We start from the raw sequence: 19,089 nt of genomic DNA on the forward strand, positions 1-19,089 counted from the left end.
TATAGAAAGATATGCAGTGGATTTAGTTATTTATAAGCTTAAATCGCTACTACTCACTATTCTTTGCTTCAAGACTGGACTACATCCTTCCATGGGTGTTCTTTGATTTGTTAAAGTGTTACCTATAAAGAAAAATATATGTTTGTAAATAATGGCACAATATATTGCAAATTAGCTTAAGAATCAGCCCATCACTGCAGCATATGTTGAACTTCATATAGACTCTTTTTGGCTTTATTTATTTCAGAAAAAATAAATTGCAGAATTCATAGCAAAAAACCATGTACATGTAAAGATCATGACAAAAAAGAAAGGAACACATTACAAATTATAAAACACTATCAATTATGAGCTATGAGCATAAAATGTCTGCAGTTGTTATGGGTATAGAGCAATAAAATGCCATATATATATATATATATATATATATATATATATATATATTCACTTGAACAAACCAAAGATTACAAGGACGTTATAGTTAGACTCACATTTTAAACATACAAAACCATAGAAATTCACCTGTTAGAGTTATCTCAAGTAACTATAACTTGCGCCCTAATGTAACTATAACTTGTGCCCCTGCCATGCAAATTTTTTCGTAAAAAATGTAACTGCAAATATGACATTGATATTATCAATGATGTTATTAAAGATGTCACAAATGCTGTAATTTGTGGGATAATTAGCAGTGCATGGTGAGGGCACGATTTGTAGTTACCCTACGACACGAGTGAGATAACTCTATAACAGGTGAATTTCTATGGTTTTGTATGTTTAAAATGTGAGCCTAACCATAACGTCCCTGTAACTTTTGTTTTTTTCAGTGAATTGCTATGGTTTTTTTAACATAAAGTAATTTCTATTACTATAAGTTAATCCAACCAACCTTCTGCCATGAGCAGTGGGGTTGGCTGCAGACGCTGCGGCCACTCCCCTATAACCACCCAACCCCACCCTGAGCACAGCCTTTGGCTGTGAATAGGGGTAGTTGGCTGCAGGTCCACGTGCCCCCCCCCCCCCCCCTCTTTCTGCGAGTTTCAACTTCGGGGAACGCCACTAGGTAAAACATATACATATATGTATATATATATATATATTTTTATATATATATATATATATATATATATATATATATATATATATATATATATATATATAGGGAGAGAGAGAGAGAGATATTCCCACATATTACCTACTGGCAGTCACCATTGGGTATGTAAAGTTATGAACTAGTTTTCATACAAATAACCTTTTTAGAATTGCCTATATCTTTGTCACTGTTTGATGAATGATCACGGAATTTTACCAAAAAAGTGTTGAGTTGGGTCTTGTTGTGCCTGGAAAGTTTTGGGATGATCCGTCAGGCGGAGGCAGAGAAAAAGGGGGTCACAAAAAGCGAATTTCCAATGTTTCCCTCCACTAAACATTCCAAAAAAGAGCTCCTTGCTTGTTTCTTTAAATTATACCCCTGATTCCACCCCCTTTCAGGGTGAACCAGAGCCCTGAGGGCTGACACTTTTTGGGGGGGGAGAGGGGGCAAGTGGCCCCTTTCCCAGAGACTCTGAGAGGCCCCAGGGATGCCATCTCCTGAGGCCAAGGTAAAAATCAAGTGACGGGCGTGCCCCTGCTCCCAGCGCCTAAAACGTCCCCAGGTACCCTAGCTCTTGAGGTCAAAATGTATTGAAAAAGGGAAAGGGGGCCAGGTGGGCAATATTCCCAAACCTAAAAAGGACCCGGGCACTACCTCATCTGTGGGGCATGTAACTAATGAGGGTTTTTTTGACCCTCCTCCTTGAGCCTAATTAGGTCCTGGGGGCACCATCCTCCTGGGCCGAAAAGTAAATAAAAGTTGAGGGAAGACCACGCAGCCCACCTTACTCGAGCCTCAAAAAGGCCCTGAGGACCCCATCCCCTGGGGCCAGCTCAGTGACTGTGTCCAGGGAAGCCCACCCCTAAGACACAGTAGTTTCTCTGTCCACACTACGGTGGGCAGGTAAACATGTTTGCTTTTGTCTTGAAGGATCATTTTTAAATCGCCCGCTAAACAGGAGCGAACATGGAAGTCTGCTCCCAGCTGGTGGGAGATTTTAAAATCCTCCTACCAGCTGGAAGCAGACTTTACTTCTGTTTCCATGCTCGTACTCGTGTGGGCAGGGAAACAAAGCACATACTGCTCCCAGCCAGAGGGAGCAAGCATAGACTGCTGCAACCTCCATGCACGAGCAATGCTGGCTCCAACACCATGTGGGGACCCATGTGGCATCACAGGGGCCCTGGTGCTTCTCCTCTTCCTCCAACGTGTAGGTTAGTATGTGGCCCAGGCAGGCACTAAGGCGGCCACCTGTTATAAAGAGAGGCCCTGGGGGATGGATCCCTTCCCTTTTTAATAAAATACACGTCAGAGGAATGGTGACCATGTAGCCTTTTTTGTTGAATTTGGCCCCCTTAATATATATATGTTTTGGCCTGGGGGATGGGGTCCTGGGGGCTCGAAGGCCAACCCTATGCCATGCACACCAAAGGCTCTGCATGGCATGGGGTTAGCAGTTATAGTCAAGGTTATCTCAACTAACAATAACTTGTGCCCTAAGGTAACTGTAACTCGTGCCCTAGCCATGCACTGATAATTACCCCACATATTACATCACTCATGACATCCTCTATAAAATTACTGATAAGAAAACTGTGCATGGTGGGGGTGCGAGTTATAGTTACCTTAGAGCACGAGTTATAGTTACTTGAGATAATTATAATTGGTACATTTCTGTGTTTTTTAGAGTTTAAAATGTTACATTGTTCCTGAACATTTCACCTATCCATAACGTTACTTTAACATCTGATTTTTCAGTGAGAATATATATATATATACATATATTTGTGTGTGTGTGTGTATGTGTGTTTGTGTGTGTGTGTGTAGGAAAGTAGCCTCCTTCTTGCATGGCTAACCCCACTTTTGGCCTGTTTGTGAGTGCGTGCCAGTGCGTTTTTACTGTGTCACAGGGATCCTGCTAGCCAGGACCCCAGTGCTCAAAGATAAAACCCTATATGTCAGTGTGTTTTGCCTGCCTCACTGGGATCCTGCTAGCCAGGACCCCAGTGCTCATAGTTTGTGGCCTAATGTGTATGCCTATGTAGTGCCTAACTGTGTCACTAACGCTCTGCTAATCAGAACCTCAGTGCTTATGCTCTCTCTGCTTTTAAATTTGTCACTGTAGGCCAGTGACTTCATTTACCAATTTCAATTGGCATACTGGACCCCCCCTTATAAGTTCCTAATATATGGTACCTAGGTACCCAGGGCATTGGGGTTCCAGAAGATCCATACAGGCTGCAGCATTTCTCTTGCCACCCAGAAGGAGCTCAGACAAACCCTTACACTGGACTACCATTGTAGCATGTAGGAAGTTGGCTCTGTATATACTATCTCAAAGTAAGAGATAGTTTGCACAGAGTCCAAGGGTTCCCCTTAGAGGTAAGATAGTGGCAAAATGAGATAATTCTAATGCTCTATTTTGTGGTAGCGTGGTTGAGCGATTGGGCTTATCAGAGGGTAGTGTTAAGCATTTGTTGTACACAAACAGGCAATAAATGAGGAACACACACTCAAAGACGTAACTCCAGGCCAATAGTTTTTATATAGAAAAATATATTTTCTTAATTTATTTTTAGAACCACAAGTTCAAGATTTGAAGTAAATACATAAAATGCAAGGTACTCCACACAGGTAAGTTAGGAACTTTGAATTAGAGCAATAGCATACACGGTTTTAGTAAAAATGGCAATAAGCTTTTTTTAAAGTGGACACAGTGCAAAAATCAACAGTTCCTGGGGGAGGTAAGTAAAGGTTAGTTTGTCAGGTAGGTAAGACACTTATAAGTCTAAGTCCCTGGGCATAGGCAGCCCACAATTGGGGGTTAAAGGCAACCCTAAAGTTACCACACCAGCAGCTCAAGGCCGGTCAGGTGCAGAGGTCAAAGAGGTGCCCAAAACACACAGGTGCCTATGAAGAACAGGGGTGCTCCGGTTCCAGTCTGCCAGCATGTAAGTACCCGCATCCTCGGAGACCAGGGGAGGTTTGTAGAGCACTGGGAGGGACACAAGTAGTCACACAAAACACACCCTCAGCGGCATAGGGACGGCCAGGTGCAGTGTGCAAAGCAGGCGTCGGGTTTTATATTGGAATTAATGGAGGGACCCGGGGTCACTCTAGCGATGCAGGCAGGGCACAGGAGGGCTTCTAGGGCCAGCCACCAACTGGGCTAGGCAGAGGGTCACCTGAGGGTCACTCCTGCACTGAGGTTCAGTTCCTTCTGGTCCAGGGGGCTGGGAGTGCAGTGCTTGGTCCAGGTGTCGGGTTCCTTGTTACAGGCAGTCGCGGTCAGGGGGAGACTGGATTTTCTCTGCATGCGTTGCTGTGGGGGTCCAGTGGGGTCGTCTCGGGCTACTCACGAAGTCGCAGTCACCTGGGAGTCCTCCCTGTAGTGTTGGTTCTCTGGAGCTCAAGACGGGAGCGTCGGGTGCAGAGGATGAAGTCTCACGCTTCCAGCGGGAAGAGTGATGTCTTTGAAAGTTGCAAGAAAGTTGCAAAGTTGTTGCTGTTGTTGAACAGAGCCGCTGTTCACTGGAGTTTCTTGGTCCTTTGGTTCAGGGCAGTCCTCTGAGGCTTCAGAGGTCACTGGTCCCTGTCGGGTGCGTGACTGTTGCAGTTTTTTCTTCAAGTCAGGAGACAGGCCGGTAGGGCTGGGACCAAAGCAGTTGTTGTCTCCGTCGTCTCTGCAGGGCTTTCAGGTCACTAGTCCATCTTCATGCTTCAGGTTGCAGGAATTTGATTTCCTGGGTTCTGGGGTGCCCCTAAATACTAAATTTAGGGGTGTGTTTATGTCTGGGGAGCAGTAGTCAGTGGCTACTGTCCTGGAGGGTGGCTACACCCTCTTTGTGCCTCCTACCTGAGGGGGGGGCACATCCTTAATCCTATTGGGGGAATCCTCCAATCTCAAGATGGATGATTTCTAAAGGCAGGGGTCACCTCAGCTCAGGACACCTTAGGGGCTGTCCTGACTGGTGAGTGACTCCTTGTTTTTCTCATTATCTCCTCCAGCCTTTCCCCCAAAAGTGGGGTCAGTGGCTGGAGATATGGGCATCTCGACTAGCTGGGATGCCCTGGGGTGCTGTAACAAAAGGCATGAACCTTTGAGGCTCACCACCAGGTGTTACAGTTCCTGTAGGGGTGCCAGTAAAGGCTTTGTTCCTGGCCACAGAGTGACAAAGGCACTCTCCCCATGTGGCCAGCAGCTCGTCTGGTTTCGGCAGGCTGGCAGAAACTGCTCGATCTAACACTAGAAGTCGGACTGGTATTCAGGGGGCATCTCTAAGATGCCCTCTGGGTGCATTTTACAATAAATTCCACACTGGCATCAGTGAGCATTTATTGTGTTGAGAAGTTTGATACCAAACTTCCCAGATTTCAGATTAGCCATTATGGAACTGTGGAGTTTGTGTTTGACAAACTCCTAGACCATATACTCTTTATGGCTATCCTGCACTTACAATATCTAAGGTTTTGCTTAGACACTGTAGGGGCATAGTGCTCATGCACATATGCCCTCACCTGTGGTATAGTGCACCCTGCCTTAGGGCTGTGAGGCCTGCTAGAGGGGTGACTTACCTATGCCACAGGCAGTGTGAGGTTGGCATAGCACTTTGAGGGGAGTGCCATGTCGACTTAGTCATTTTCTCCCCACCAGCACACACAAGCTGTGAGGCAGTGTGCATGTGCTGAGTGAAGGGTCCCCAGGGTGGCATAAGACATGCTGCAGCCCTTAGAGACCTTCCCTGGCATCAGGGCCGTTGGTACCAGGTGTACCATTTACAAGGGACTTATCTGAGTGCCAAGGCTGTGCCAATTGTGGAAGCAAATATACAGTTTAGGGAAAGAACACTGGTGCTGGGGCCTGGTTAGCAGGGTCCCAGCACACTTTCAATCATAAATGGCATCAGCAAAAGGCAAAAAGTCAGGGGGTAACCATGCCAAGGAGGCATTTCCTTACACAACCTGCATAAAATAGTGCACACACTATTTCACAGCCATTGTCGCTGCACTTAAGTAACTTATAAGTCACCTATATGTCTAACCTTCACTTCCTGAAGGTTTGGTGCAAAGTTACTAAGGGTGAGGGCACCCTTGCACTAGCAAAGGTGCCCCCACATAGTTCAGGGCCATTTCCCCGGACTTTGTGAGTGCGGGGATGCCATTACATGCGTGCACTACATATAGTTCAATACCTATATGTAGCTTCACAATGGTAACTCTGAATATGGCCATGTAGCAAGTCTAACATCATGGAATTGCCCCCCCCCCCATTCCAAATCTGGCATTGGGGAGCCAATTCCATGGATCCTGGGGGCTCCACCATGGACCCCCAGTACTGCCAAACCAGCTCCCTGAAGCTTGCACTGCAGCTACAGCTGCTGTCAGCTCACAGACAGGGTTCTGCCCTCCTGGGGTCTGGGCAGCCCAGTCCCAGGAAGGCAGAACAAAGCATTTTCTCTGAGAGCAGGGTGTTACGCCCTCTCCCTTTGGAAATAGGTGTTACAGGCTGGGGAGGGGTAGCCTCCCCCAGCCTCTGGGAATGCTTTGAAGGGCACAGATTGTGCCCTCCTTGCATAAACCAGTCTACACCATTTCAGGGACCCCTTCTCTCCTGCTCTGGCGGGAAACTGGACAAAGGAAAGGGGAGTAACAAGGGGAGTAACCACTCCCCTGTCCATCACCACCCCGGGGTGGTCCCCAGAGCTCCTCCACTGTGTCCCAGACTTCAGCCATCTTGCTTTGCAAGGTGTGTGAGCACTCTGGAGGGCTCTGAGTGGCCAGGGCCAACAGGGGACATCAGAGACCCCTCCTTAAAGGTCCATACCTGATAAGGTATCTAATTTCCCTCTCAGGGCTATTTAGGGTCTCTCCTGTGGGTTCTCTTCAGGTTCTGCTTGCAAGTTTCCTTCAGAAATCCTCTGCAACAACTTCAGACTCTTCCGACCGCGGATCAACTGAAGCCTGCTCCAAGAAACGCTGTAACTGCAACAAAGTGTCTACAAGAGACACTTTTCTTCAGCAACCTTAGCTCCAAGTCAGCAACTGCATCAGTTTCCATGGTGTGCATGCTCTGGGGACTTTTTGTCTTCATCCTGCACCAGAAGGACCGAAGAAATCTCCAGTGGAGTGACGGAGTCACTCCCCTGTTCCAAGCAGCCACCTTCCAAGATGATGACCGGTACCCTAGGACTACTCTCACAACGATGAGCGTGCTCCTAAGGACACGGAAGGTGGACATCATCGACATAGACTGTCCTGAGGTCCTGATGATGCAATTTGGAGGAGGTAAGACCTTGCCTTCCCCAAGAACTATGAATTATGAACCAAGAATTATTGTGCCTCAGGCATGACCAGGGGGTCTTGTTAAGCAAGCTGTTTGTGCGAGGATGTTACTCGGGCCTTAGAGTCCCCCTGTATGAACATAAAACTTTCACTGAGGTATTCAATTTTTATTAATAACATGGAGACAGCCGCAAGAGCCTGCCGAGCAAAGTAGAGCTGGTGATTGGCCTCCTGAAGTGCAGTTTTTCATATGCTTCCTAGAACCTTGTAAAAAGTGGTATCATATTCTAAGGGCTGAGTGTTCTTGTTTTATGTGGCCCATTACAGCCAGCCTGATCAGCTCCAAACAATTCTCACACATAGCTATTATTAGACGTAAGGTGAAGTGAGGGGACATGACCCCACATCTTAACATCTGTATCACTAAGTTGTGGCTAAGTTGTGGCTTCTGCTGATGTACAGTCTGAAAATGTCTTGCTCTTCTCACTGAGGACATAGTACCAATATTTCAAGGAATTTATATTTCCTTCTTTTAGCAGGGCAGACAGTTGGTTATCTTCTTAAAGCACCCCCCATCCCTCTCTGGATAGCCCCTCCCTCTATTTACAGTCTCTGGACCTCAGATGTTGGCTGGTGTCGTCCAAACATCTCCCCCTGCCATTTCCCTGCCAGCAGCCTTTGATTGCCCTTTATGGCTCAGTACTGTTGGAGGGCATGGAAACATTTTTAGGGGGCCCCAAGAACCTACGGGGATGCTCCAAGACTTTTGTAGCAGACTAACACATAGCTGGGGTGTATGATCTTCAAAGTCATGCAAGTGGCATTTGTATATCAACATATAAACATGCAGTATACCCCAATCCACCCACTCCAATCCTCCAGACTAAAATCCACCCCAATCCACCTCACCCCACACCAGTCCAGCCCACCCTAATCCTATTGAACACACCCCACTCCTATCCTCTCAATCCACCCCAATCTAATCTGCCCCACTCCTGTTCACTCCACCCTAATCCAAAACAATTTACCCCATTACAATCCAAAACAATATGCCACACTCCAATCCAAAACACTCTGCCCTGCTCCAATCCAAAATAATATGCCCCACTCCCATCTATCCCAATCCAATCTGCCACACTCCATTCAAAATCAATATGCCTCACTCCAATCCAAAACAATCTGCCGAACTCCAATCTGCCCATTCCAAAACAATCTGCTCCGCTGCAATCTGCTGCACTCTAATCCAAAACAATTGGCTCCACTCCAATCCTCCCCACAGCAATCCAAAACAATCTACCCCCTCCAATTTAAAACAATCTGCCCCACTCCAATTCTCCCCACTCCAATCTGCCCCTCTCCATTCCAAAATAATCAGCTCCAATCCAATTGGCACCAATCCAAAACTATACGCCCCACTCCAATCCAATTCACCTCACCCCAATCCAATTCACCCCACTCTATTCCAAATCACCCCACTCCAATCCACCCTTAGACAATCTGCCCCACTCCAATCCAAAACAATCTGTCCCACTCCAATCTGCACCACTCCAACCCAAAACAATTCACCTCACCCCAATTCAATCCATCCCACTCCATCCCATTTCACCCCGGTCTAATCCACTCTTATACAATCTGCCCAAATCCAATCCAAAACAATCTGTCCCTCTCCAAACCGCCCCACTCCAATCCATTACAATCTGCCCCACACCAATCTACCCCACTCCAATCAGCCCCACTTTAATCCAAAACAATCTGTCCCACTGCAACCTTCCCCCAATCCACCCTGCCCCACTCCAATCCAAAACAACCCACTCCAATCCAAAACAATCTGCCCACACCAATTTGTACCACTCCAATTCAATCCACCCCACTCCATCCCAATTCACCTCACTCCACTCCACCACAATCCACCCCACTGAAATCCAGTCCGCCTCAAACCAATCCAACCCACACCAATCAAATCCCCCCCAATCCAGCCTAGCCCAATCCACTCCACTCCAATACAATACACTTCACACCAATCCATCCCAATCCACTCAAGTCCAATCCACCCACTCCAGTCCAATCCACCCCACTCCAGTCCAACCCACCCACTCCAAACCATCCCACCCCACTCCAGTGCAACCCACCCTATTCCAATCCAACCAACCCCCTACAATCCAATCCAACCAATCCACCCACTCCAATCCACCCCACTCCAACCAAGTCCACTGCTGCCCAATCCACCTCACTCCCATCCAATCCACGCACAACACCCCGTCCACACCACCATAATCTAATCCACCCCACTCCAGTCCAATCCACCCCACTCCAATGAATCCAGTCCCCCCTCACTCCAATCCATCTACCCCACTCCTTCCCAATCTAATCCATCCCACTCCAGTCCACTCCACCCCACCTCAATCACTCCAATCTAAACCACCCACCACAATCCAATATAATCCACCCCACTTTAATCCACCCAGTACAATACACCTCACCCTATTTCAATCCAGCCCACTCCAATCCAACCCACCCCCACCATCCACCCCGCTCCACTCAATCCACCCAACTGTACCCCAATCCACTCAACCCCACTCTACTCCAATCCAATGCACCCAACGACCTCAATCCACTCCAAACCACTCCGCCCTATTCCACCCCTCTCCACTCTACAACACTTTCTGCCACTGAACTTTACTCCCCTCTACTCAACACCACAACACTCTACTCCCCCTATTCCACTCTACGACACTCCAACAAATCCACTCTATGACACTCTACTCCCCCACTCTACGCCACTAACTTGTAGCCATGCTGGACAGCAGCCACGCTGCTGTACAACATGGAAAAACACATTGCCAAAGCAAGTAGCTCTTGTATAGGCGAAACATATTGTCTTCACCAATCCTTGTTACAAACTGCTTGCATCCAATTAGTCTCTCCAATTGTTATCACATGATATGTACAGTAAAGTAGTGTTTTAGAAAGTGCAAAAGTACTTTCAGACATGCCTCAAGTGTCCTTACAGCTTCTTTGCTAACGTGCATAATAATTGACCACAATCCTTACAAACCACTAAGTTGTAAAACATGAACAGTCCAGCCATTTCATACAATTCTGGTAGAAGTAATACATTTTCCAACAGCAAACCAAGAACTACGGGAAATATAGCCATTACTAAGAAACATAGACCGTTTATATATTTTATTGCTGTCGGAATTACTTCTCCTTATTTGTAGGTTTAAGTGAAACTTAGAGCAATAATTAAATTAAAGTTCTTGCTATGCATTTATCTTGCACAATTGATCTGTGATATACATATACTTGTCAAATTAATATCAAGAATATACCTGGCTAATCACTAAATTGTCTGGAGAAGTGTGGCACAATGGTTGGAGCAGCAGACCCTGAAAAAAAGATATGGGCCAGGGTTCAATTCCCACCTCGGAGGGTCTTGGGCTTGGATAATTCTCGCCTCAGTGCCTAATCTAATTAATGGTTTCTACTCTGTAACTCTGGGCAATAGCTTACTTAGGGCCAGATGTAGCAAAATAACATTTTGCGACTTGCAAATAGCGAGTCATTGCGACTCGCTGTTTGCAAGTCGCAAAATGTTATGCAGAACGGTGTCTCAGACACCGTCTGCAAGTCGGTATGGGGTCGCAATGACCCACCTCATGAATATTCATGAGGTGGGTCGCAAATTGCGGCCCCATACCGACTATGGGCACTCGCAAACATGGAGGCCTGCTGTAGTCAGCAGACCTCCGTGTTCGTGACTGCTTTAAATAAAGCAGTTTTTTTTTTTTTTAAGTGTAGCCCGTTTTCCTTAAAGGAAAACGAGCTGCACTTAAAAAGAAAACCGAAACCTTTAGTTTCGGTATTTTTTCAGGGCAGGGAGTGGTCCCTTGGACCACTCCCTGCCCTGAAAAAATGTTTTTGGGTCCAGTCACAAACTGGAAGGGGTCCCAAGGGGACCCCTTCCAATTTGCGAGTGGGTTACCATCCACTTGAAGTGGATGGTAACTGCAACACCATTTGCGACCGCATATGCGGTCGCAAATGGTATTGCATACCACTAGGAATCGCAAATAGGAAGGGAACACCCCTTCCTATTTGCGATTCTGAAATGCATTTTGCGAGTCGGTCCGACTCGCAGAATGCATTTCTGCATAGGAAAATGTGATTTGCAACTCGCAAACGGCAGTTTTTGCCGTTTGCGAGTTGCAATTCCTTTCCTACATCTGGCCCTTAATCTCCACAACAGCAATTGGATGCCTGGGGTTGCCCAGGAGTGGTCGTCTCACAGGGAAAAGCCAGGAGGGGTTCCACAGTGGTATGCGTACCGCACCTTGAGACCCTAACGGGTGAGTAGTGCACTATACAAGTGCGAAGTTTACAGTTTGGTAGCTGGTATAATACGGTGATAAAAAGTTATCCTGAATTACAGCCAATGGCGGTTAGTGAATATTCCTATCAGGAATGATTCACAGTATTTATGCTTCAGTGGCTCTGAAACATGAATTGCGTCAGAACTTCAATAGAACTGTACGAACTCAGGGCCAGATGTACCAAAGGATTTTTCCCATTCTGTGTCTATGGGAAAAAGCTTTCGTACATATGGCCCTCAGTGCCTTGATCTCAGCATTTTGTGAAGAGTGCAAGAGGACACAAGAAAGCTTGAATAAACAAGTTGCCTACCCATCAAAGTAATGACGCCATACACATTTACTGAAAAAAATCTAAATTGGAAAAGGAGAAACAGTACCTCAAAGAGTGTAAAAACATTATAAATACAGAGTGGTCAGGAAAAACTCAAGGAAGAGACATAAAAAGGGCAGAAGTCATAAAATGAATACAAGCATATCAAACACAAACTTTAAGTTCAAGAAACATTAAAGATGAATGTCCGCACCTTAACCACAACAAGGTTGCACTGAACTTAATTTCAAGCTAGATTCAGTAACATGTTAAGGTTAATTTTTTTTAATTTAATTTAATGTACTTGAGAGTTAGCATAGAGGTTGGGGTAAGGTTACTTGTTCAATTAAATTCATATTGTAATATGTTAATGGTCGGTTTATGATTTGGATTAGGTAAAAGGGAATTTAAATGTATTTATATAGAAATAATTTTTTTTACGAATAAGCTTACGTTCACCATAACATTTAGATTAAGGAGAGAAATTTAACATAATTTGAATTAATTTAATTTAGCACTATAATAACATATATGCATAAGGGATGTTAATTAAATCGTTATTTTTTTATTAATTATTAGTATTTTAATTGTTTACCTCTCTCCTTGATATGCCTCCTCGATTATTGAGTGAACTGCATAAGAATTCCATCAATACACAAATCCACTTCACTTGGATAAAGCGCAACCAGCATTACCTCGTGTTTGGTGCTTGTGTTCAGCTGAATAAAGGAGAGCTTCCTGTGCATGAATTGCACTAAGACTGAAATTCTGCAGATTGGAGATAGTGTAAATAACTGCACAGACACCGTGTTCATATTGGACTCCGCCTCGAGTGGCTGAACATCTGTCTATTCCTGGGGCCGCGGTCTCAGGGTGCCTGTGATATCTGACGCACCTGACGTTCTTCCTCGTACAACTAGAACAGTATATATCCTTTCCCACCTTAGATGTTTCCTTCCTCAGTGTCTTGTCACAGTTTCTTCTGCATAAATGGGATGGTGATGCAACTGACCAAGCCTTTCAATCTTATCCTTGGAGGAGGATGCTTTGCAGGAGGCAGTGTTGAATGTATTGCTCCTGACACACAGGAGTTTCCTTTGGGAGCGGCTCCCACAACACCGGTGTGTTTTCTTAGTTCATGTGGATGGTTGGAGGTACACTATTTGGTTCTGGAATGGGAGATGTGGTTGGAGTTGCCCCTGCTTTCTCAGGTGTTTCCTCCTGACGCTCAAAGCGGGTTTTCTCACCACTTTTGGGGTTGCCGCAAGGATGTACTTTCTTGATCCATGAAGTTCCTTGTTACAACTTCTGTTCCTTTTGTGGTTGTGATCATGGTTCCCTTGTGGTTTGCTGAAGTCCATATTCCCCACTCAAATGGCTCTGGTACTTCCATCCCTGGTGTCTGTCTTTTAGAAACACAAAGTTGACCTTCTTAATCCCCTTGTCCTTGACCCGCAGGGGCACTGTGGCACAGTTCCCTTGTGGATTCCCCGCTCAAATGGGCTCTGGTACTTCCATCCCTGGTGTATGTCTTTTAGAAGCACAAAGTTGCCCTTCTTAATCCCATTGTCCTTGACCAGCAGGGTCACTGTGGCATGGTGGTTGGTTTGGGCCCTTCTCTTGTGGCTGTCCACCATCTTGAGTTTCTTCGGTTTTCATATTGTTGTTCTGGGACACACATCTTCTACTCTCCTCCTGAACATCAGAGATGCTGGGGTGCATTGGTTTAACCTGTAATCTACGCTTATCCAGAGCACCTTGGTCATGGTGCCCATGAACCTCTCAAGATCTCTGCTAACCTGTGGTCATCGAGGCATTATGCACCAATGTTTTATGTTGAGGCTTATCTCTACTGTAGTTATGCCTGGAATTCATTTCCTTGGAAGGGGATCCATCATTGGACCTCACAGACATTGGCAGCTCAAAGACTTCAAACCTTTTCTTAATTTTTGGTCTCACATGTTGAAACGCTGTGGACTGGACTTATTCAACTACTGGAAACTTTGATTCGGTATTCATGACTACTAAGGTAAATTGGCAACCAGGAAAACTGCAAAAGTCAATGCTGATTAGCAATCAAGGTGTTGTGCTGGGATATTCTGTGACAACCTGAGCTGGCCTGGCGGCCTCGCTGTTCAGCTACCATGGCCACCAGCTTGTCTACTTAGGTGTCCATGCTGAGAAACCATAGTTTTTCCCTGAGCCTTTCTTTTGTCTTTGCTGTGCTCTGGTGTCCTTGGTGGGCCAGGGTCACCACCAGCTCTTCCATCAACCCAGGAACTACCATCCTATGTCCACAGAGGATGAAGCTATCACTGGTCATGTTCAGTTCTGATCGCACTCTGCAGAGTTACTCACGGGTGTTGCAGGCTCATTGGTCGAGTGAAGAGAGCTAACTAGGACGATATCTCATTTGTTCTGTTATATGGTCTCCCTAGTTTGCCCTAGGAAGCTGTCCTGCAGCAAGACGTGGATGAACTCTTCCAAAGACAGCCCAAGTGACATGCAGCCTAAGAGATCAGGTGAGCATACTGTTGTATCATCTGTGTCTGGGAAGCAGTAATACTTGCTGGGCTTCACTAGTGTCTGGGACAGTGGCGTAACAAAACTTGAGGCGGCCCCTACACAGTGCATGGAGGGTCCCCCTTTTGGACTCACTCTGCAGCTCTCAGTCCAGGGTACTGTGCTGAAGAGGTCCCCTGGAGCACAGGCCCCTGCACCATGGTGGCCTTTATTAAGCCACCGGTCTGGGTAGAAAGTAAGCAGGATTCTCTGCTTCCAGCCGGTAGCTGACCTGACACAAAACTTGTACTGATGTAAAGTAACAACACATTTTGTGATGTGGGGAGGAGGGTGGATGGATTATTTATTAGAGAACTGTGGTCCATTACTATTTTGAATGGATGGCCTATGGGGTAGTAGTGAAAAGGGTACAACCTCATTTGATGGCCAGGGTCTTGCATTCAAATTGAGAGTATCTGGTTTCCACATATGATAACACTTAACTTGCAAAAGCCAAAGGAATCCAGTTGTCCTTCTTCTGTTGCTGTACAAGAAGTGTTCCTAGACCCACCGGGCTTCATCGATGATCTACTCTGTTTAGAATATGGAGTCAAAATAGACCGTGGCCATTTCAGAAAAGAGAGAGTCTGATATTTTGAAAAGAGATCTACTGAATCTCTCCCCACTCCCACTGGGCATGAGTGTTTGTCAGAGCACTCAGTGGGCCTGTGAGGGCGGCCAGGTTGAAAATTAATCACCCTCAGTAATTCACCATTTTGAGAAAGTTGGAGCTGGGGCATTCTGAATGTCTTTGGATTTTTGATGATCCACACTAATTCTGTCTGCCAAGATTGTGTAGCTGAAGAACTCAGCAAGCTGATCAAAGAAGTAGCATTTGATTTTGTTCAGCATCAGACCTCATTCTGATAAGCTCCTGAGAATGGCCCAGATGTGCTTGTAATGTTTCTCTTGTGTTTTGAAGTATTTGACCAGCATCTGGAGCATTTGATTTGACATTGCTGATGTTGATCAATCTTTGCAGTCCTGTTGAGGATTCACGTAATGCATTTTTAAAATCCTCTAGTGCAGAGATCCCAAAATATAACATTTTGCAACAAAAAGGTTCAAGATACGTTGAGAATGTAGTGATATGCCTGCTCCTGGGGTCTGAGAGCAATTGGTGATATCTGAGTTAAGATTGAACTTGGAGATTTACTTGGTTCCAGTGAGGTCAGCAATTATGTTATCATGGTAAAAGTTATGTGGTATTCTAGTTTAATGGCCTGGTTCAGAAGTCTTGTATGTATGCCAATTCAGGCAAACACTTTTGGCTGTTTGGATTTTGGAGTGATCCTCATCAGGGAGACCAAGGGGGTTGATCACTCTGAGCCTTTCAAAGCATGCTAGTTATTTATTGACTTGCAGCCTTAAGTAGAAGGGTGAGGTGTATCATTGCCTCAGAGCAATAGATTGGACCACTTCATTGATAAGCAGCTTGACTCAATGTTCTTTTAAAGACCCCAACTCTTTGAACACTTCTCTGAATTCTTGTAACAGTGGTTTCTGATTGATGATGGTGCACATGTTTGAGGAAAACTATGAGTCCCAGGTTTTCAGCAGTTTGGCAGGCTGATGTCATATACTTTCTTGGTGACATAGAATGTTGTGTTGATTTGTTGGTCTTTGTGGCCGGCATGTCCATCTAATATCCCTGCTAACGCGAGAAGGGTGTGGCTCCCATAGATGGAGATCCCTATCTTTGTTGTTTTCAGAGGGGACCATCTATTCAGGCCCTGATACAGATCTAGTCATTACGTTCCAGGAGAACGTACGGGAGAGCTTGATCAGGGTCAGTTTCTCTGGTGGTGCAAACGTTTATTTGCAAGCTGTTAGACCTGTCAGCCTTAGGGTGGGTTCTTCCACCCAACTTTTTGCCTTCCTTCTCCATTCTTTCTGACCTTGTTTTTTCTGGTATTATGACTCTACAAACACTAACTATGTCTCAGATCTGCCATTGCAGAGCCTGAGTATACAGTTTTACATTGTCATTTCGACCTGGCAACGTAAACCTATTGCCAGGCCCATACCTTCCTTTTTAATACATATAGGTCACTCTTAAGGTAGACCCTGGGCAGCACAGAGGGCAGGGTGCAATGTATTTAAAAAGTACCACATGTACTTTTAAGTTTTACATGTCCTATTAGTGAAAGACTCTTACATTTGTTTCTCACTACTGCAAGGCCTATCTCTCCCATAGGATAGCATTAGCCATTTGGTGCCTTCAGCTTGTCTCTGGTCTCATGACTGGGCGTAGTTGGCAGTTGACATTTGTGTTTTCCTTCTAGACAGCCACACACAATGGGAGCTTAGGTGTGACTGAATGGGCCATCACTGGCAGGATGGGAGGGAGAAGCTGGACCTAGACACACTCACACCTGAATAGGCTGTGTCCTGTCCACTCACAAAAGGCCTAACAACCCTGCATCTTCACTCCAGCCAGTTTGGAGCCAGGGCAGGGGAGTCAGAGAAGTCCTTGAACTTCAAAGCCACTGTCTAGAAGCTTCTCCCACAACCCAGAACCAGGGGACCAGGGTACAAATGATGGATCTGAACATCACCACAACAGTACACTGCTGGATCTGTGGATACTCTGCCAGGAAGAATGACTGCTGTGCTGCTGAAGGACTGCCATTCTGCTGGAATGAACTCTGCTGTACTCCTGCTTTGATGTACTGACCTGCTGCCTGGATGAGAAGAACTGGACCTGCATCTCTTGAACCCAGAGCCTAGAGTGACTCCAAGGGCTTGTTGGCCGGCCTCCTGATCTGAAGCCTTAGGGACATAACAGGCTTCCAACAACCTTGCACCCACACCTGCACTCTGTCATCTGTAAGTCAACCCTGCAAAGTAGTGCCACCCGAGTCCTGGACCCTTGGAAGTGGACCTAAGGTGCTTGCCAGCAGATCTTATGCATTTCCTCTGCTGAGAGGTGCATCCCTGAGCAGACAAATGCATCTCCTCTCTGGATTAGCGCAAACGGGAGCAGAACTGACGCATCACTGCTGCTACATGGTTAGGACCCATCGCAAAGACCTGCATCACCTCCACAACCTGCATCACTGTTGAAACCGCTAATACGCGATGCTTCCCTGAAACAGGCTCTCGCATCTCTCTCCTCAGTGGCAGCCTCGATGATGATGCCAGACTCCACATCTCAATCCCCGTCAATGGTGTTCTCTACATCGACACAACAGGATCTTGCACCACAGCCTCGCCTCATCTCGGAACTGTCACATCACCTCGGTTGCACAATGCATCTTTGACATGGATCCACACAACGCTCTTTAAACCAAAATTGAAGGTACTTTTCTTCAGCAGGTTTAACTGCATCCCTGTATCAGGCCCACGATTTATCCAGGTCGCCCAAACTTGTGACTTTGTCCCAGTCCTGCGTGACCAGATATCCAAAGTTAGCACTTTGCACCTCTTGGTGTTATTTTAGCCTAAAACTTTAAAATTAAATATCTTGCATTCTATTAATTGGATCATCGTTTTGGTCTTGATTTAATTAATTAAAATCTACTTTATTTTTATAACTATGTTGTGGGCTTCTTTTGTGATGTGTTTTCACTTTGTTACTGTTTAAAGTGTAGCACAAATACTTTAAACATTGCCTCTAAGTTAAGTCTGGCTGCTCTATGCCAAGCTACCGGAGAGTTGCCTCAAGTTGCCGGATCTCTGTCTATTCAAGGTGCATGTGACGTCTGAAGCACTAACGTACTTCCTTAAACAACTCAAACAATACAGAGGTCATGTGCTGAACCGCCTGACTGGCCTGGAGGAATCAGAATGCCCTAGCCTTCTGAATGCATTTATAAATAATTAATTGGCAAAGCCTTAAATGCAATGACATGTGAATATGCAGACAGATGGCTCAGGCATGGAACTGTTCTGTACACAAGATCAAATAAAAGGTTCTACATACAGTCTAGGTCTTATATCAATATTACATTTGGTAGGGGCTTCTCGGTACTGAGAAATAACGTATAAAAACGCTTTTGTCATTTCCTATTGATCTGAATGAACCTGCTTTTTTGGAAATTATGCAAAAGTAAGCAACTGAGCAGGTGCTCACATCCAGCTCTTCACCTACCTCTGTAGGACCTCAGCCAGCTCCAGAATCTGCATAGTCTTTTCCCTATTGCTTCATTCTCGCCTTACTCCTTCATTCTTTTTTGCTCTCTTTTAGTTTTTTTCTGCTCTCTTTGGGCCCTTTTAGCCCACTTTTACTGCAGTCCCTTTTTGCCCTTTTTCTGCTTGTTTTTCTTGCCTCCTCTGCCTCCTCTGCCTCCCCCTCTCCTTGTCACCTTTTCACCAGCCAGCCCCCTGCCTCTAAGTGCTACGCTCACCTAACAGGACCTACTTAATGGCAGCCATAGAGTAGCCTCAGTGAGCAGGTGCCCAGGCCCAGCGCTCCACCTACCTCGGTTGGCTCTCAGCCAGCTCCAGGATTCGCATTCTCCCAGGCC

The 19,089-nt window shown here is 45.8% G+C and overlaps 1 protein-coding gene across 2 annotated transcripts in view; it reads right to left on the bottom strand.

The window, feature by feature from the left end:
• The window catches only part of SLC16A12 (solute carrier family 16 member 12), a 511,884-nt gene that overhangs the window by 175,450 nt on the left and 317,345 nt on the right, over positions 1 to 19,089 (bottom strand). For both annotated transcript variants that reach the window (XM_069239860.1, XM_069239861.1), the window contains exon 3: positions 58 to 122. The gene's annotated coding sequence lies outside the window, so the exon portion shown is untranslated. The remainder of the gene's footprint in view (positions 1 to 57; positions 123 to 19,089) is intronic.

This window comes from Pleurodeles waltl, chromosome 6 (assembly GCF_031143425.1).
Source record: "Pleurodeles waltl isolate 20211129_DDA chromosome 6, aPleWal1.hap1.20221129, whole genome shotgun sequence".
Taxonomy (NCBI): domain Eukaryota; kingdom Metazoa; phylum Chordata; class Amphibia; order Caudata; family Salamandridae; genus Pleurodeles; species Pleurodeles waltl.